Raw genomic sequence first — 19246 nt, 5'->3', positions numbered from 1 at the left:
ACTGGGGCAGTGCACTTGCGGGATGTTAGAAAAATTCCTCCAAGCAGCATTTTTTGAGCGGCTTGGAAGCACTGTATTTAGCGCTTTCAAAATGCCCCTGCCCATTGAGTTTTACTTTTTCTACCTTTCCATTTTTAAATGCAACGCATAAACAGAGTGATCATTGCTGAGCTAGCAGTCTGTCAAAATGGACATGTCATGTGTGAAATGCACCTAACATTAACCACTTGCTTACTGTGCACTTAAACACCCTTCCTGCCAAGACCAATTTTCAGCTTTCGGTGCTCTCACACTTTGAATGACAATTACTCAGTCATGCAACACTGTACCCAAATTAATTTTTTGTCCTTTTTTTCCCACAAATAGAGCTTTCTTTTGGTGGTATTTGATCATCTCTGGGGTTTTTATTTTTTGCGCTATAAATGAAAAAAGACCGACATTTTTGAAAAAAAAACGCATATTTCTTTGTTTCTGTGACAGAATTATGCAAATTATACATTTTTCTTCATAAATTTTGGCCACAATTTATACTGCTACATATCTTTGGTAAAAAATAACCCAAATTAGTGGATATTATTTGGTCTTTGTGAAAGTTAGAGAGTCTACAAGCTGTGGTGCGAATCGCGCAAAATTGATCACATCTGATGTACTGGTGGCCTATCTCGCTTCTTGTGACCCGAACAAGCCAGGGAAGTACAAATACTCCCCAAATGACCCCTTTTTGGAAAGTAGACATCCCAAGGTATTTAGTAAGAGGCATAGTGAGCTTTTTGATGTTGTCATTTTTTTTCCCACAATTCTTTGCAAAATTAAGATTTTAAATTTTTTTAATTTTTCTCCACAAAATTGTCATTGTAATAGGTTATTTCTCTCACTTGGCATGTGTATACCACAAATGACACCCCCAAAAAAATTCTGCTACTCCTCCTGAGTATTACAATACCACATGTGTGGGACTTTTTCACAGCCTGGCCACATAGAGAGGCCCAACATGCAGGGAGCGCCATCAGGTGTTCTAGGAGCATAAATTACACATCTAACTTGTTGACTACTTATTACACTTTTGAAGGCCCTGGAGCACCAGGACAATGACACGTAACACTGATGACAGATGGCACTGATACGTGGCAATGATGACACTTATACGTGGCACTGATGACACGTGGCACTGATGACAGATGGCACTAATATATGGCACTGATGACAGATGGCACTAATACGTGGCACTGATGACAGATGGCACCAATACGTGGCACTAATACGTGCCACCGATCACAGATGGCACTAATACGTGGCACCAATGACGCGTGACACTGATGACAGATGGCACTGATAAGTGGCATTGATGACACGTGACACTGACAACAGATGGCACGTGACACTGACAGGTGGCACTGATGACAAATGGCACTGATACGTGGCACTGATGACAGATGGAACTAATATGTGGCACTGATGACAGATGGCACTATGTGGCACTGATGACACGTGGCACTGATGACAGATGGCACTGATACGTGGCACTGGGGACAAATGGCACTGACAACAGGTGGCACTGGGGACAGATAGCATTGACAACAGATGGCACTGGGGGCAGGTAGCACTGGGGTGGATGGCACTGGAGTGGATGGCACTAGATTTTGTTTTTGTGGGGAATGCTGGTATTTATGTGTTTGTTGTCATTCTTGTTGTCTGTGTTTTGCTTTTTCTTGCAGGTTTCGGTGATGAGGGTCATCATAGCAGCTGTAGCGGTGGTGTCTTTTGGTCTTTACTGGGGCAAAAGAAAACAGATGATGGAAATGTGGGGGGGAGCTCATAGCGATATGGGCCCCCTTTTGGTGTATCCCAGCGGAAGGGTAGGCTGGAATACGGGATTTGGTGGCACTGCGGGAAAGGTGGTTGTCTCCGGGCTGATAAACGGCCGGAGGCCTGGTGTGGTAAATGTGGTCCCACAGTGTAATGGTAGAGAATGTTATGTTTAAAAGGTGGAACGTGGTACCGTCAAAGACCAACTGACTGGGAGTTCTTTCAAATTGCCGTTACTAAACAGTGGTTATATATATATATTTAATAAAGTTATTTAAGTTATTGGTTTGAAGAGTTGTTAATAAAGGCTGCTATGGCCATTTATACTCCAAAACTCCTGTGTGGCCTGATTATTGGGATAGAGGGGGAGTTATATAGAGTAAAAGGTAATAAGAAATATATGAAAGGTGAAGGGAAAGGTTAAAGCCAAGGGTAAAAGTTCCTGTACTACTTCAATCTAGGGTTGCCACCTTTTCTTCAAGCCAAACCTGAACATTTTCACGGCGCATGGCAATTTTTTTATAGTACACGCTATAGGATTGTAAAATACCTTGGGTTACCCAAAAAGAGTAGTAATGAAGTGTGCTACAGTGAACAGTTGCTATAGCCAAATTACATTAAAAGTGGGGGGACTTAAAGGGGCATGATTAAATAAAACAAAAGCATTTAGTGTACCCATAAAATATCATTCGATTAATAAAAGAAATGTCAGTGAAAATAGCCTACCTTAAAAGTGGACACTGTCAGCCAGTAGAGCAGAGGATGGTGTCAGTAGGGCAGTGGACGGTGTCAATAGAGCAGTAAATGGTGTCAGTAGGGCAGTGGACAGTGTCAGTAGGGCAGGCAGTAGACAGTGTCAGTAGGGCAGGCAGTAGACAGTGTCAGTAAAGCAGTGGATGGTGTCAGTAGGGGCAGTAGACAGTGTCAGTAGAGCAGTGGACGGTGTCAGTAGAGCAGTGGACGGTGTCAGTAGAGCAGCGGAGAGTGTCAGTAGGGCAGGCAGTAGACAGTGTCAGTAGGGCAATAAAGGGTGTCAGTAGAGCTGCGGACGGTGTCAGTAGAGCAGCGGACGGTGTCAGTAGAGCAGCGGACACTGTCAGTAGAGCAGCGGACAGTGTCAGTAGAGCAGCGGACAGTGTCAGTAGGGCAGGCAGTAGACAGTGTCAGTAGGGCAGTAAATGGTGTCAGTAGAGCAGTGGACGGTGTCAATAGAGAAGTGGACGGTGCCAGTAGAGCAGTGGACGGTGTCAGTAGAGCAGCGGACGGTGTCAGTAGGGCAGGCAGTAGACAGTGTCAGTAGAGCAGTAAATGGTGTCAGTAGGGCAGTAAATGGTGTCAGTAGGGCAGCAGATGGTGTCAGTAGAGCAGCGGACGGTGTCAGTAGGGCAGGCAGTAGACAGTCAGTAGGGCAGGCAGTAGACAGTGTCAGTAGGGCAGTAAATGGTGTCAGTAGAGCAGTGGACGGTGTCAATAGAGCAGTGGACGGTGTCAATAGAGCAGTAAATGATGTCAGTAGAGCAGTAAATGGTGTCAGTAGAGCAGAGGACGGTGTCAGTAGAGAAGTAAATGGTGTCAGTAGAGCAGTGGACGGTGTCAGTAGAGCATTGGACAATGTCAGTAGGGCAGTGGACAGTGTCAGCAGGGCAGGCAGTAGACAATGTCAGTAAGGCAGTAAATGGTGTCAGTAGAGCAGTGGACGGTGTCAGTAGGGCAGTAAATGGTGTCAGTAGAGCAGTGGACGGTGTCAGTAGAGCAGTGGAGCAGTAAATGGTGTCAGTGGAGCAGTAAATGGTGTCAGTAGAGCAGAGGACGGTGTCAGTAGAGCAGTGGACGGTGTCAATAGAGCAGTGGACGGTGTCAGTAGAGAAGTAAATGGTGTCAGTAGAGCAGTAAATGGTGTCAGTAGAGCAGAGGACGGTGTCAGTAGAGAAGTAAATGGTGTCAGTAGAGCAGTGGACGGTGTCAGTAGGGCAGTAAATGGTGTCAGTAGACCAGAGGACGGTGTCAGTAGAGCAGTAAATGGTGTCAGTAGAGAAGTGGACAGTGTCAGTAGAGCAGCGGACAGTGTCAGTAGAGCAGCGGACAGTGTCAGTAGAGCAGGCAGTAAATGGTGTCAATAGAGCAGTTGACGGTGTCAGTAGAGCAGTGGACGGTGTCAGTAGAGCAGTGGATGGTGTCAATAGAGCAGTGGATGGTGTCAATAGAGCAGTGGACAGTGTCAGTAGGGCAGTGGACAGTGTCAGTAGGGCAGGCAGTAGACAATGTCAGTAAGGCAGTAAATGGTGTCAGTAGAGCAGTGGACGGGGTCAGTAGAACAGTGGAGCAGTAAATGGTGTCAGTAGAGCAGTAAATGGTGTCAGTAGAGCAGTAAGTGGTGTCAGTAGAGCAGTGGACGGTGTCAGTAGAGCAGTGGACGGTGTCAGTAGAGAAGTAAATGGTGTCAGTAGAGCAGTAAATGGTGTCAGTAGAGCAGTACATGGTGTCAGTAGGGCAGTGGACGGTGTCAGTAGAGCAGTGGATGGTGTCAGTAGAGCAGTGGACGGTGTCAGTAGAGCAGTGGATGGTGTCAGTAGAGCAGTGGACGGTGTCAGTAGAGCAGTAAACGGTGTCAGTAGGGCAGTAAGTGGTGTCAGTAGACCAGAGGACGGTGTCAGTAGAGCAGTGGACAGTGTCAGTAGAGCAGTAAACTGTGTCAGTAGACCAGAGGATGGTGTCAGTAGAGCAGTAAATGGTGTCAATAGGACAGTGGACGGTGTCAGTAGGGCAGAGGACGGTGTCACCCGGTGAGAACTGTATATATGGATGCTGTCTGGGGAGTGGAGAACAGTATATATGGGGGGACTGTACATATGGATAGTGTATGGAGGGGGGGTGTTTGCATAGTGTATGGTGGGGGGAGGGGTGTGTGTAAATGGTGTCAGTAGAGCAGTAAACGGTGCAAGTAGGGCAGTAAATGGTGTCAGTAGGGCAGTGAACGGTGTCAGTAGGGCAGAGGACGGTGTCAGTAGGGCAGAGGACAGTGTCAGTAGAGCAGTAAACGGTGTCAGTAGGGCAGTAAAAGGTGTCAGTAGACCAGAGGACGGTGTCAGTAGAGCAGTAAATGGTGTCAGTAGGACAGTGGACGGTGTCAGTAGGGCAGAGGACGGTGTCAGCAGAGCAGGAGGACGGTGTCAGCAGAGCAGGAGGACGGTGTCAGCAGAGCAGGAGGACGGTGTCAGTAGGGCAGGAGGACGGTGTCAGTAGGGCAGGAGGGCGGTGTCAGTAGGGCAGAGGGGTGTGTGTCTAGTGTATGGTGGGGGGAGGGGGGTGTATGTATAATGTATGGTGGGGGGTGTATGGTGGGGGAGGGGGTGTATGTATATTTTTAGATTGCGAGCTCTAGCGAGCAGGGCCCTCTGATTCCTCTTGTACCAAATTGTAATGTAAATGTGATGTCTGCCCTCATGTTTGCGCTATATAAAACCTGTATAATAATAATAATAATGTATGGTGGAGGAAGGGGGTGTATGGTGGGGGAGGGGTGTATGCATAGTGTATGGTGGGGGGAGGGGGGTGTATGGTGGGGGGAGGGGGGTGTATGTATAATGTATGGTGGGGGGAGGGTGCATGTATAGTGTATGGTGGGGGAAAGGGTGTATGTATAGTGTATGGTGGGGGGAGGGGGTATGTATAATGTATGGTGGGGGAGGGGGGTGTATGGTGGGGAGGGGGGTGTATGTATAATGTATGGTGGGGGAGGGGGGTGTATGTATAATGTATGGTGGGGGGAGGGGGGTGTATGGTGGGGGGAGGGGTGTATGTATAGTGTATGGTGGGGAATGAGAGGTGAGAGTACTTTGAAAACCTGACAATGAAAAAACGTACCTTACAAGCTTGGCTGCAGTCCAGCGCGATCTCTGCACACATTCCAGAGCAGCAGGGAATGGGGAGGCTCCGCCCACCTCCTTGTCCCTTCTACAGCCAGCCAGAGGATTGGAGGAGAGCACCATGGAGGCTCCGCCCACCTCCTTGTCCCTTCTGCAGCCAGCCAGGGGATTGGAGGAGAGCACCATGGAGGCTCCGCCTCGGCCTCCCGCCTCGCGTTCTGTACTCAGAGTCTCAGACAGCTAAACAGGAGCAGAAATTAATAAGCGCTACGCCGCTGTCGACCCCGAAATTGAGGAGACACGGCCGTGCAGGAAGGGAGCCACTGACGGGTCTGAAAGGAATAATGTGCCCGGGTCTCAGGTGGTCAGAGACCCGGGCACATGTTTCAAAACCCATACTGTCTGGGTTAATCTTGGACAGGTGGCAACTACTTCAATCTGACTTCTAGGCAACTTGTACCCATTGATTTCTATAGAAGTTGCCTCCAAGTCTGATCCCCTGTCTTAACTGAAGTAACTTTCCAGGAAGTAAAAATAGGCAAACCCCTCCCTCCCACAGAGCTGATTATTATGTGATTGACCACTGGTAAAGTCCCCTGTCCTGGAAGCAACTTCAAGTTGCCTTATAAGTTGCCTCAAGTCGTGCTGTGATTCATACTCAAGTCGTGTCCAAGTTGCCTCCCAAAGTCTCGCTCGAAGTCATGTTGCCCCTGTGTGAATGGACTATAACTGGACCCCTGCTGCGAGCCACATCTGTCTACCAAGCCTTAAGCCTCGTACACATGATTGGATTTTTGGCCAACAAAACGTCAGACTTTTGTCCGAAAGGCGTGTGCCGTAAACTTGTCCTGCATACAAGATTATACACAATTGTCGGCCAACAAACACGAATGCAGTGATGTACTACGTGGAATTTCAGCTCTTGGGCGCCACCCTTTGGGCACCTTCTGCTAATGTCGTGTTTGGTGAGCATTTATTCCGCTCATGCGTGCTTGTACTTTGGACTTTTGTGCAACAAGCTTGTGTACATACGATGCAAAAATCTGACAACAGACCGTTGTCTGCCAAAAATGTACTAGCATGTCATCTAACATTTGTTGTGATTGGACACAGCTGATCATGTGGTAAAGAACCTATGTGTGAACCGTGTGTATACAACAGTTTCGGACAAAATCCGTCGGACAAAATCTGACGGATTTCGTTGTCGGAATCTCCGACCGTGTGCTTAGAGTTGCCCTCTCATCCCTTTAAAACCAAACACATGTGAATTTCACGGGTTCTGTGGCTGATTCAGGTGGTAATTAAACTCACTTGGTGCCTTATCTGCATTAAATTGGTTTCAGAACCTGTGCAATTCATATGTGTTTGGGTTTAAAGGGATGAGGTGGCAACTCTAGGTCCAGTGAGGCCAAATTTTTGGTGCCTTTTGGGGGGTCTGCTTCTGGTGCGGTCTTCTGGTGCCTTTGGGGGGTCTGCTTCTTGTGCGGTCTTCTGGTGCCTTTGGAGGGTCTGCTTCTGGTGCGGTCTTCTGGTGCCTTTGGGGGTGTGCTTCTGGTGCCTTTGGGGGGTCTGCTTCTGGTGTGGTCTTCTGGTGCCTTTGGGGCTCTGCTTCTGGTGCGGTCTTTGGGGGTCTGCTTCTGGTGCGGTCTTTGGGGGTCTGCTTCTGGTGCCTTTGGGGGTCTGCTTCTGGTGTGGTCTTCTGGTGACTTTGGGGGTCTGCTTCTGTTTCGGTCTTCTGGTGCCTTCTTTGGGGTTCTGCTTCTGTTTCGGTCTTCTGGTGCTTTTGGGGGGTCTGCTTCTGGTGCCATTGGGGGTCTGCTTTTGGTGTGGTCTTCTGGTGCCTTTGGGGGGTCTGCTTCTGTTGTGGTCTTCTGGTGCCTTTGGGGGTCTGCTTCTGGTGTGGTCTTCTGGTGCCTTTGGGGGGTCTGCTTCTGTTTCGGTCTTCTGGTGCTTTTGGGGGGTCTGCTTCTGGTGCCTTTGTGGGTCTGCTTTTGGTGTGGTCTTCTGGTGCCTTTGGGGGGTCTGCTTCTGTTGTGGTCTTCTGGTGCCTTTGGGGGGTCTGCTTCTGGTGTGGTCTTCTGGTGCCTTTGGGGGGTCTGCTTCTGTTGCAGTCTTTGGGGGTCTGCTTCTGGTGCGGTCTTCTGGTGCCTTTGGGGGTCTGCTTCTGGTGCGGTCTTCTGGTGCCTTTGGGGGGTCTGCTTCTGGTGCAGTCTTCTGGTGCCATTGGGGGTCTGCTTCTGGTGCAGTCTTCTGGTGCCATTGGGGGTCTGCTTCTGGTGCGGTCTTCTGGTGCCTTTTGGGAGGTCTGCTTCTGGTGCGGTCTTCTGGTGCCATTTGGGGGGTCTGCTTCTGGTGCGGTCTTCTGGTGCCTTTTGGGGGGGTCTGCTTCTTGTGCGGTCTTCTGGTGCCTTTGGGGGGTCTGCTTCTTGTGCGGTCTTCTGGTGCCTTTGGGGGGTCTGCTTCTGTTGCAGTGTTTGGGGGTCTGCTTCTGGTGCGGTCTTCTGGTGCCTTTGGGGGTCTGCTTCTGGTGCCTTTGGGGGGTCTTCTTCTGGTGCCTTTGGGGGGTCTGCGTCTGGTGCCTTTGGGGGGTCAGCGTCTGGTGTGGTCTTTTGGTGCCTTTGGGGGTCTTCTTCTGGTATGGTCTTCTGGTGCCTTTGGGGGTCTGCTTCTGGTGCGGTCTTCTAGTGCCTTTGGGGGTCTTCTTCTGGTGCGGTCTTTGGGGGTCTGCTTCTGGTGCCTTTGGGGGGTCTGCTTCTGGTGCGGTCTTCTGGTGCCTTTGGGGGGTCTGCTTCTGTTGTGGTCTTCTGGTGCCTTTGGGGGGTCTGCTTCTGGTGTGGTCTTCTGGTGCCTTTGGGGGGTCAGCTTCTGTTGCAGTCTTTGGGGGTCTGCTTCTGGTGTGGTATTCTGGTGCCTTTGGGGGTCTGCTTCTGGTGGGGTCTTCTGGTGCCTTTGGGGGGTCTGCTTCTGGTGCGGTCTTCTGGTGCCATTGGGGGTCTGCTTCTGGTGCGGTCTTCTGGTGCCTTTTGGGGGGTCTGCTTCTGGTGCAGTCTTCTGGTGCCTTTTGGGGGGTCTGCTTCTGGTGCGGTCTTCTGGTGCCTTTGGGGGGTCTGCTTCTTGTGCGGTCTTCTGGTGCCTTTGGGGGGGTCTGCTTCTTGTGCGGTCTTCTGGTGCCTTTGGGGGGTCTGCTTCTGTTGCGGTCTTTGGGGGTCTGCTTCTGGTGCGGTCTTCTGGTGCCTTTGGGGGTCTGCTTCTGGTGCTTTTGGGGGGTCTACTGGTGCCTTTGGGGGGTCTGCGTCTGGTGCCTTTGGGGGGTCTGCTTCTGGTGTGGTCTTCTGGTGCCTTTGGGGGTCTTTCTTCTGGTGCGGTCTTTGGGGATCTGCTTCTGGTACGGTCTTCTGGTGCCTTTGGGGGTCTGCTTCTGCTGCGGTCTTCTAGTGCCTTTGGGGGTCTTCTTCTGGTGGGGTCTTTTGGTACCTTTGGGGGGTCTGCTTCTGGTGCGGTCTTCTAGTGCCTTTGGGGGGTCTGCTTCTGGTGTGGTCTTCTGGTGCCTTTGGGGGTCTGCTTCTGGTGCGGTCTTCTGGTGCCTTTGGGGGTCTGCTTCTGGTGCGGTCTTCTGGTGCCTTTGGGGGGGGTCTTCTTCTGGTGCGGTCTTTGGGGGTCTGCTTCTGGTGCGGTCTTCTGGTGCCTTTGGGGGGGGTCTGCTTCTGGTGCGGTCTTCTGGTACCTTTGGGGGGGTCTGCTTCTGGTGTGGTCTTCTGGTGCCTTTGGGGGTCTGCTTCTGGTGCGGTCTTCTGGTGCCTTTGGGGGGGGTCTGCTTCTGGTGCGGTCTTCTGGTACCTTTGGGGGGGTCTGCTTCTGGTGTGGTCTTCTGGTGCCTTTGGGGGTCTGCTTCTGGTGCGGTCTTCTGGTGCCTTTGGGGGGGGTCTGCTTCTGGTGCGGTCTTCTGGTACCTTTGGGGGGGTCTGCTTCTGGTGTGGTCTTCTGGTGCCTTTGGGGGTCTGCTTCTGTTTCAGTCTTCTGGTGCCTTCTTTGGGGGTCTGCTTCTGTTTCGGTCTTCTGGTGCTTTTGGGGAGTCTGCTTCTGGTGCCTTTGGGGGTCTGCTTCTGGTGTGGTCTTCTGGTGCCTTTGGGGGGTCTACTTCTTGTGCGATCTTCTGGTGCCTTTGGGGGTCTGCTTCTGGTGCGGTCTTCTAGTGCCTTTGGGGGTCTTCTTCTGGTGCGGTCTTGGGGGGTCTGCTTCTGGTGCCTTTGGGGGTCTGCTTCTGGTGCGGTCTTTTGGTACCTTTGGGGGGGTCTGCTTCTGGTGTGGTCGTGGTCATCTGGTGCCTTTGGGGGGTCTGCTTCTGGCGTGGTCTTCTGGTGCCTTTGGGGGTCTGCTTCTGGAGCGGTCTTCTGGTGCCTTTGGGGGTCTGCTTCTGGATTGGTCTTCTGGAGCCTTTGGGGGTCTGCTTCTGGTGTGGTCGTCTGGTGCCTTTGGGGGTCTGCTTCTGTTTCGGTCTTCTGGTGCTTTTGGGGGGTCTGCTTCTGGTGCCTTTGGGGGTCTGCTTTTGGTGTGGTCTTCTGGTGCCTTTGGGGGGTCTGCTTCTTGTGCGGTCTTCTGGTGCCTTTGGGGGTCTGCTTCTGTTGCTGTCTTTGGGGGTCTGCTTCTGGTGCGGTCTTCTGGTGCCTTTAGGGGGTCTGCTTCTGTTGTGGTCTTCTGGTGCCTTTGGGGGGTCTGCTTCTGGTGTGGTCTTCTGGTGCCTTTGGGGGGTCTGCTTCTTGTGCGGTCTTCTGGTGCCTTTGGGGGTCTGCTTCTTGTGCGGTCTTCTGGTGCCTTTGGGGGGTCTGCTTCTGTTTCGGTCTTTGGGGGTCTGCTTCTGGTGCGGTCTTCTGGTGCCTTTGGTGGTCTGCTTCTGGTGCCTTTGGGGGGTCTGCTTCTGGTGCCTTTGGGGGGTCTGCTTCTGGTGTGGTCTTCTGGTGCCTTTGGGGGTCTGCTTCTGGTGCAGTCTTTGGGGGGTCTGCTCCTGGTATGGTCTTCTGGTGCCTTTGGGGGTCTGCTTTTGGTGCGGTCTTCTAGTGCCTTTTGGGGTCTTCTTCTGGTGCGGTCTTTGGGGGTCTGCTTCTGGTGCCTTTGGGGGTCTGCTTCTGGTGCGGTCTTTTGGTACCTTTGGGGGGTCTGCTTCTGGTGCGGTCTTCTAGTGCCTTTGGGGGGTCTGCTTCTGGTGCGGTCTTCTAGTGCCTTTGGGGGGTCTGCTTCTGGTGTGGTCTTCTGGTGCCTTTGGGGGGTCTGCTTCTGGTGTGGTTTTCTGGTGCCTTTGGGGGTCTGCTTCTGGTGCGGTCTTCTGGTGCCTCAAAAGACCTTGCACCAGCCCTGCCACCACCAAATCTGCGGTGGAAGCGTCAGTTACTTCAAGAGTCCTTTTTACAATGAGAAAGACCTCCTCAGAGCAGTCTTTTGGGTGGGTGAATAACCCTTTGCTCTTGCTGTTCTTTAGGTTCTGGGGTTACAGGCACACTGGTTTCTTCTTCCTGCATATCAGCTTCAGTTTCCTCAAAGATGGATGGAAAGTCTTAGGGGTCTGTTGTCAGCAGGTAAGATTGAGCGTCTTCCAACTCTTCAAAAGGTGGACTTTCAGGTCCAAACTCAGGATCCTCTGGCCTGAGAGTCACCTCAATCACCTTGGGAGGAGAAGAAAAGGGGAGGTGGCAGGCCCTGACATTTGAGATGGCCACAGACAATCTTTCTCTTTATCCTCTGTTTTCATCTTCAGAAACGGGTAGAGAGTGAGATACAGTCACTGGCTGAGATCTTTGTGAGTCCATGGGTGTGAACTGTAAATCTGGCTCTGGTGGCACGTTGTGGAAAATCTTAGATGTATTTTTATATGTATTGTCATAAGAGTCCCCCTGCGTTCATTCTCCCCTAGCCCGCGCTAAAGAGCTGACTGGGGCAGAATGACACTGGTTGAGATCCGTTAGGTAACGTTAACACCACTTGATCTTACCGGATTTAACGAATATCTATTAGCCTGAATGATTTTTGGCCAGAAAATTTGATAAGGGGGGCTAACCCTTCCTTATGTACCACCTAATATCTCTATTTTGATGTGGAATATCTCTGAAATGATGTGAGATCAAACGTTAAAACCAATTGCTCTTCCCGGATCTAATGAATATCTATTTTTCAGGGCTGGTTTAGCCCTTACTTCTCTGGGTTGGCTGCTCAGCTGTCGGCTAATTGCCAGCTCTCATCTCTCTCCACAGTTACCAGCTGTTCCTTATCATGCTCGTCTGACCTGCCTACTTAAAGCTGTCCAGCTGACTTCATCTCTGCCTTCGCCTTGGTCACATCACAAGAAACCATCTCCTGCAGTTCTGTTTAAAGACTGGCTTGCTGACATCCCTTCTGGCTCCTTTTTCCGGTTGCTGCTGTTTCACTTGGATCCCTGACTTCTGGCCTGGCTGATTACCCGATCTGGTTATTGAACTCTGGCCTGGCTGACTACTCGATCGGGTTGCTGGAGTCTGGCTATGCTTTGACTACACTTTCTCTACTCACCTTTTTATTTAATAAACAAGTGTGATTTAATTGTACTTCTGTCTCGGTCTGATTCATGGTTTCTGACACTATTAGCCTGAATGATTTTTGGGCAGAAAATTGCATGTGGGAGGGCTAACCCGTCCATATGTACCACGTAATATCTGTATTTTGATGTGTAATATCTCTGAAATGATGGGAGATCTAACATTAAAACTACTTGATCTTACCGGATCTAAGGAATATCTATTAGCCTGAATGGTTTTTGGGCAGAAAATTAAATAAGGGGGGCAACCCCCCTCATTATTCACTTAATAAGTCTCTAATTATGTGAGATCGAACGTCAAAACCACTTGATCTTACCGGATCTAATGAATATTTTTTTCTGGCCAAAATTGCATGTGGGGGGATAACCCGTCCATATGTACCACCTAATATCTCTATTTTGATGGGAAAGGGATAAGGGGAGGGGGCAGCCCCCCTCATTAATCTCTTAATAAGTCTCTATGTGAGATCTAACATTAAAACCACTTGATCTTACCGGATCTAACAAATATTTATCAGCCTGAATGATTTTTGGCCAGAAAATTTGATAAGGCGGGCTGATGACGGGTTAGCCCCCCCTGCAAATAACTGTTAATATTGCTTCTTCTGTATGAGATCTAACGCAAACAACAGTTGATCTAACCTGATCTAAAAAAGATCTAACAAACTGAATACGATTTTTTTTAAATACTGTACATTGTAATAAATCACAGCAGAGGGAGGCTAGAGGTTACAGAAAGGTCACTGTGCAATACAAACAACCAAACATTGAATACCAAAAATGGTCCTCAGTTACCAAAAAAACCCCGGACCTTCTAGGCTAAATATTATCCTTGGAGGCCAAAAATGGGCCCCAGTGAAAAAAAACAGCACACCCAGCTATTTTTGGTCACCGACAGGGGCGGACTGACCAGTCGGTCACTCGGGTGCCGCCCGAGGTCATTAGGTGCCCGGCCCGGTCTCGGCCAGATGAGAGGCCACTTGAAGCGGATGTGCCGTATCACATGCCGCGATCATGCCGATTACAATACTGCAAACGGTATTCTAACGGCACGCTGCTCCCCGCCGCCCCCTCCTTCCCTCCCGTCCGTCCCAGGTGATGTCACAACACATACCGTACAAGCACCTGGGACGGACGGGAGGGGAGGAGGGGCCGGTGGGGAGCAGCGCACCGTTAGCAGTATTGTAATTGGCATGATCGCGGCATGTGATACGGGCACAGCAGATAAGTGGAGGGGCCGGCAGGGAGCTGCGCCGTTATTATCGGCATCCGGTAAGTGAAGCCTGGGCCTGCCACAAGTGATGGGAGGCGGCAGTACAGAATGCATGTGGCCCCGGATCCCCCCAACCTACAGTGTCCCCCTCTGTGAGTGCCCCCCGTTTGTGAGTGTCCCCCTGTGTGTTTGTCCCCCTGTGCCCCCGTGTGAGTGTGTCCCCCTGTGTTTGTGTCCCCCTGTGTGAGTGTCCCCCTGTGTGTGTGAGTGTCCCCCTGTGTGTGTGAGTGTCCCCATGTGTGTGTGAGTGTCCCCCTGTGTGTGTGTGTCCCTGTGTATGTCCCCCTATGTGTGCGTCCCTGTGTGTGTCTCCCCGTGTGTGTCCCCCCCCGTGTGTGTGAGTGTCCCCGTGTGTGTGCGTCTCCCCGTGTGTGTGTCCCTGTATGTGTGTGTGTGAGAGTGTCCCCCTGTGTGGTGAGTGTGTGTCCATCTGTGTGTGTGTGTGTGTCCCCCTGTGTGTGTGTCCCCCTGTGTGTGTGTGTCCCCCTGTGTGAGTGAGTGTGCGTGTCCCCCTGTGTGTGAGTGTGTATCCCCCTGTGTGTGTGGTGTGAGTGTGTGTGTGTGTCCCTGTGTGTGGTGTGTGTGAGTGTCCCCGTGTGTGTGTGTCCCTGTTTGAGAGAGTGTCCCCTGTGTGTGTGTGTCCCCCTGTGTGTGTGTCTCCCCTTGTGTGTGTGTGAGAGAGTGTCCCCCTGTGTGTGTGTCCGTATGAGTGTGTGTGTGTCCCCATGTGATTGCTTGTGCCCCCCGTGTGAGTGTGCGTGTCCCCATGTGTGGTGTGAATGTGTGTGTCCCCCTGTGTGTGTGTGTGTGTATGTTTCTTCCCCTGTGTGTGTGTCTCCCCCTGTGTGTGTATTTCTTCCCCTGTGTGTCTCTCCCCCTGTGTGTGTGTCTCTCTCCCCCTGTGTGTGTGTCCCCCTGGGTGTGTGTCCCCCTGTGTGTGTGTCCCACTGTGTGTGTCTTCCCCTGTGTGTGTGTGTGTGTCCCTGTGAGTGTGTGTCCCCCTGTGTGCGTGTTTTCCCCTTGTGTGAGTGTCCCCCTGTGTTTGTGTGTGTGTGTGTGTGTGTGTGTCCCTGTGCTTGTGTGTGTGTGTGAGAGTGTCCCCCTGTGTGAATGTCCCGCTGTGTGTGTCTCCCCGTGTGTGAGTGTCCCTGTATGTGTGTGTGTGTGAGAGAGTGTCCCCGTGTGTGGTGTGAGTGTGTGTCCACCTGTGTGTGTGCGCCCCCTGTGTGAGTGAGTGTGCGTGTGTATCCCCCTGTGTGTGTGTGTGTGTGAGAGTGTATCCCCCTGTGTGTGTGTGTGTGTGTGGTGTGAGTGTGTGTGTGTGTCCCCCTGTGTGCGGCGTGTGTGAGTGTCCCCGTGTGTGTGTGTCCCCCTGTGTGTGTGTGAGTGTCCCCCTGTGTGTGTGCCTCCCCTTGTGTGTGTCTTCCCTCTTTGTGTGTGTGTCTCCCCCTGTGTGTGTGTGAGAGAGAGTGTCCCCCTGTGTGAGTGTGTGTCTCTGTGTGAGTGTGTCCCCCTGTGTGGTGTGTCCCCCCTGTGTGTGTCCGTGTGAGTGTATGTCCCCCCATGTGATTGTGTGTCCCCCCCGTGTGAGTGTGTGTGCTCCCCTGTGTGAGTGTGCGTGTCTCCCTGTGTGTGGTGTGAGTGTGTGTCTCCCCCTGTGTGTGTGTGTCTCCCCCTGTGTGTGTGTGTCTCCCCCTGTGTGTGTATGTCTCCCCCTGTGTGTGTGTGAGTGTGTGTTTCTTCCCCTGTGTGTCTCTCCCCCTGTGTGTGTGTGTGTGTGTCTCTCCCCCTGTGTGTGAGTGTGACCCCCTGTGTGTGTCTCCCCCTGTGTGTGTGTCCCCCTGTGTACGTCAGTGTGTCCCTGTGTGTGAGTGGTTCCCCCTGTGTGTGTAAGTGTGTCCCCCTGTGTGTGTGTGTGTGTGAGTGTGTCCCCCTGTGTGTGTGTGTGTCCCTGTGTGTGTGTGTCCCTGTGTGTGCGTGTGCGCTCTTCCTCCAGTTTCCCCCTGTGTGCTCCCCCAGTGTCTCCCTGTGCAGGTGTGGTGCCCAAGGGGGCCCCATGAGCTTCTATTGCCTGGGGGCCCCATTAGCTGTCAGTCCGCCCCTGGTCACCGAGGACCTTTTTGGCATTCAAAGGTCAGGAGTGTGCCTTTTTTAGTCACCAAGGACCATTTTGGGCATTTAATCACTTTAGCGCAGGACCATTTGGCTGGCCAAAGACCAGAGCACTTTTTGCGATTCGGCACTGCATCGCTTTAACCACTTGCCGACCATTGCACTCTGATGTACGTCCCTACTTTGGGAACAAACAGAGGCATCTTTAGGGGGTGGCCGTAGTCTGGGACCAGTAGCCCAGAGTCTCGGTCCAGAATGCAGGGAACAGGGGCAGACTGAGCCTTGGTTGGCTCCAGCTCCAGCTTTAGCTCTGCCCCGCTTCCACCCGACTTTACTCTTGGTCACTGATTGCTATAGCTGCCTGGCGGCTAGCAACCATTAACGTCACTGCCCACTGTGCCCACACTGCCCAACATTCAAAGCAGAGGAGGATTGCACTTCCTCCTCCTCCGCGCTAGTGCTCGTGGGGCCTGGCCTACGACTTCTGGTCTGGATTGTCCCGCAGCTGTTATGGTAGCGTGGAGTGTAGAGCCTACACTCCTGCAATCTTAGTCCTCTCCCAGCTTGCTGTGCTGGAGCAGGAAGAAGGCAGAAATGACAATGCGGCGGCCGCACCACATCAATACCCACTTGGACGGGCGGCTCTCCTCTTCTCCTCTGGCTGCCTTGCACACCAGCACCACGGATGAGCTGCTGCTGTAGTACCTGAACACATGAAGTCTATCTCCTCCTGGTCAGGTAGGTCAATCAGAGTTTGTATGTCATGTCCCCCTATGTGTGTGTCCCTGTGTGTGTCCCCCCGTGTGTGTGTGTGTCCCCCGTGTGTGTGAGTGTCCCCGTGTGTGTGTCTCCCCGTGTGTGTGTCCCTGTATGTGTGTGTGTGTGAGAGTGTCCCCGTGTGGTGAGTGTGTGTCCCCCTGTGTGTGTGTGTCCCCCTGTGTGTGTGTGTGAGTGTGTATCCCCCTGTGTGTGTGGTGGGAGTGTGTGTGTCCCCGTGTGTGTGTGTGTGTCCCCCTGTTTGAGAGAGTGTGTCCCCTGTGTGTGTGCCTCCCCTTGTGTGTGTCTCCCCTTGTGTGTGTATGTGTGTGTCCCCCTGTGTGTGTGTCTCCCACTGTGTGTGTGTCTTCCCCTGTGTGTGTGTGTCCCTGTGTGTGTGTGTGTCCCCCTGTGTGTGTGTGTGTGTGTCCCCCTGTGTGTGTGTGTGTCCCCCTGTGTGAGTGTCCCCCTGTGTGTGTGTCCCCCTGTGTTTGTGTGTGTCCCCCTGTGTGTGTGTGTGTGTGTGAGAGTGTCCCCCTGTGTGAGTGTCTCCCCATGTGTGTCTCCCCGTGTGTGAGTGTCCCTGTATGTGTGTGAGAGTGTCCCCCTGTGTGAGAGTGGGCATTTAATCACTTCAGCGCAGGACCATTTGGCTGGCCAAAGACCAGAGCACTTTTTGCGATTCGGCACTGCGTCGCTTTAACCACTTGCCGACCATTGCACTCTGATGTACGTCCCTACTTTGGGAACAAACAGAAGCATCTTTAGGGGGTGGCCGTAGTCTGGGACCAGTAGCCCAGAGTCTCGGTCCAGAATGCAGGGAACAGGGGCAGACTGAGCCTTGGTTGGCTCCAGCTCCAGCTTTAGCTCTGCCCCGCTTCCACCCGACTTTACTCTTGGTCACTGATTGCTATAGCCGCCTGGCGGCTAGCAACCATTAACGTCACTGCCCACTGTGCCCACACTGCCCAACATTCAAAGCAGAGGAGGATTGCACTTCCTCCTCCTCCGCGCTAGTGCTCGTGGGGCCTGGCCTATGACTTCTGGTCTGGATTGTCCCGCAGCTGTTATGATAGCGTGGAGTGTAGAGCCCAGGAGGGAGAGAAAGGGATGACGCCGCCACCCTGAGCAGCATTCGCAGCGGCTCCCTTAGCCTACACTCCTGCAATCTTAGTCCTCTCCCAGCTTGCTGTGCTGGAGCAGGAAGAAGGCAGAAATGACAATGCGGCGGCCGCACCACATCAATACCCACTTGGACGGACGGCTCTCCTCTTCTCCTCTGGCTGCCTTGCACACCAGCACCACGGATGAGCTGCTGCTGTAGTACCTGAACACATGAAGTCTATCTCCTCCTGGTCAGGTAGGTCAATCAGAGTTTGTATGTCATGTCCCCCTATGTGTGTGTCCCTGTGTGTGTCCCCCCGTGTGTGTGTGTGTCCCCCGTGTGTGTGAGTGTCCCCGTGTGTGTGTGTCTCCCCGTGTGTGTGTCCCTGTATGTGTGTGTGTGTGTGAGAGTGTCCCCCTGTGTGGTGAGTGTGTGTCCCCCTGTGTGTGTGTGTCCCCCTGTGTGTGTGTGTGAGTGTGTATCCCCCTGTGTGTGTGGTGGGAGTGTGTGTGTCCCCGTGTGTGTGTGTGTCCCCCTGTTTGAGAGAGTGTGTCCCCTGTGTGTGTGCCTCCCCTTGTGTGTGTCTCCCCTTGTGTGTGTGTGTGTGTGTCCCCCTGTGTGTGTGTCCCCCTGTGTGTGTCTCCCACTGTGTGTGTGTGTCCCTGTGTGTGTGTGTGTCCCCCTGTGTGTGTGTGTGTGTCCCCCGTGTGTGTGTGTGTGTCCCCCTGTGTGTGTGTGTGTGTGTCCCTGTGTGAGTGTCCCCCTGTGTGTGTGTCCCCCTGTGTTTGTGTGTGTCCCCCTGTGTGTGTGTGTGTGTGAGAGTGTCCCCCTGTGTGAGTGTCTCCCCATGTGTGTCTCCCCGTGTGTGAGTGTCCCTGTATGTGTGTGAGAGTGTCCCCCTGTGTGAGAGTGGGCATTTAATCACTTCAGCGCAGGACCATTTGGCTGGCCAAAGACCAGAGCACTTTTTGCGATTCGGCACTGCGTCGCTTTAACCACTTGCCGACCATTGCACTCTGATGTACGTCCCTACTTTGGGAACAAACAGAGGCATCTTTAGGGGGTGGCCGTAGTCTGGGACCAGTAGCCCAGAGTCTCGGTCCAGAATGCAGGGAACAGGGGCAGACTGAGCCATGGTTGGCTCCAGCTCCAGCTTTAGCTCTGCCCCGCTTCCACCCGACTTTACTCTTGGTCACTGATTGCTATAGCCGCCTGGCGGCTAGCAACCATTAACGTCACTGTCCACTGTGCCCACACTGCCCAACATTCAAAGCAGAGGAGGATTGCACTTCCTCCTCCTCCGCGCTAGTGCTCGTGGGGCCTGGCCTACGACTTCTGGTCTGGATTGTCCCGCAGCTGTTATGGTAGCGTGGAGTGTAGAGCCCAGGAGGGAGAGAAAGGGATGACGCCGCCACCCTGAGCAGCATTCGCAGCGGCTCCCTTAGCCTACACTCCTGCAATCTTAGTCCTCTCCCAGCTTGCTGTACTGGAGCAGGAAGAAGGCAGAAATGACAATGCGGCGGCCGCACCACATCAATACCCACTTGGACGGGCGGCTCTCCTCTTCTCCTCTGGCTTCCTTGCACACCAGCACCACGGATGAGCTGCTGCTGTAGTACCTGAACACATGAAGTCTATCTCCTCCTGGTCAGGTAGGTCAATCAGAGTTTGTATGTCAGGGACCAGGTCAGTGTGTGTCAGGTAGGTCAGTGTATGTATGTCAGGTAGGTCAGCGTGTGTCAGGTAGGTCAGTGTGGGTCATGTAG

The sequence above is a fragment of the Lithobates pipiens genome, unplaced genomic scaffold (genome assembly GCF_037356315.1).
Source record: "Lithobates pipiens isolate NorthernLeopardFrog02 unplaced genomic scaffold, aLitPip1_a1.2 Scaffold_25, whole genome shotgun sequence".
Classification (NCBI taxonomy): Eukaryota; Metazoa; Chordata; class Amphibia; order Anura; family Ranidae; genus Lithobates; species Lithobates pipiens.
This window is presented reverse-complemented; position numbering follows the sequence as displayed.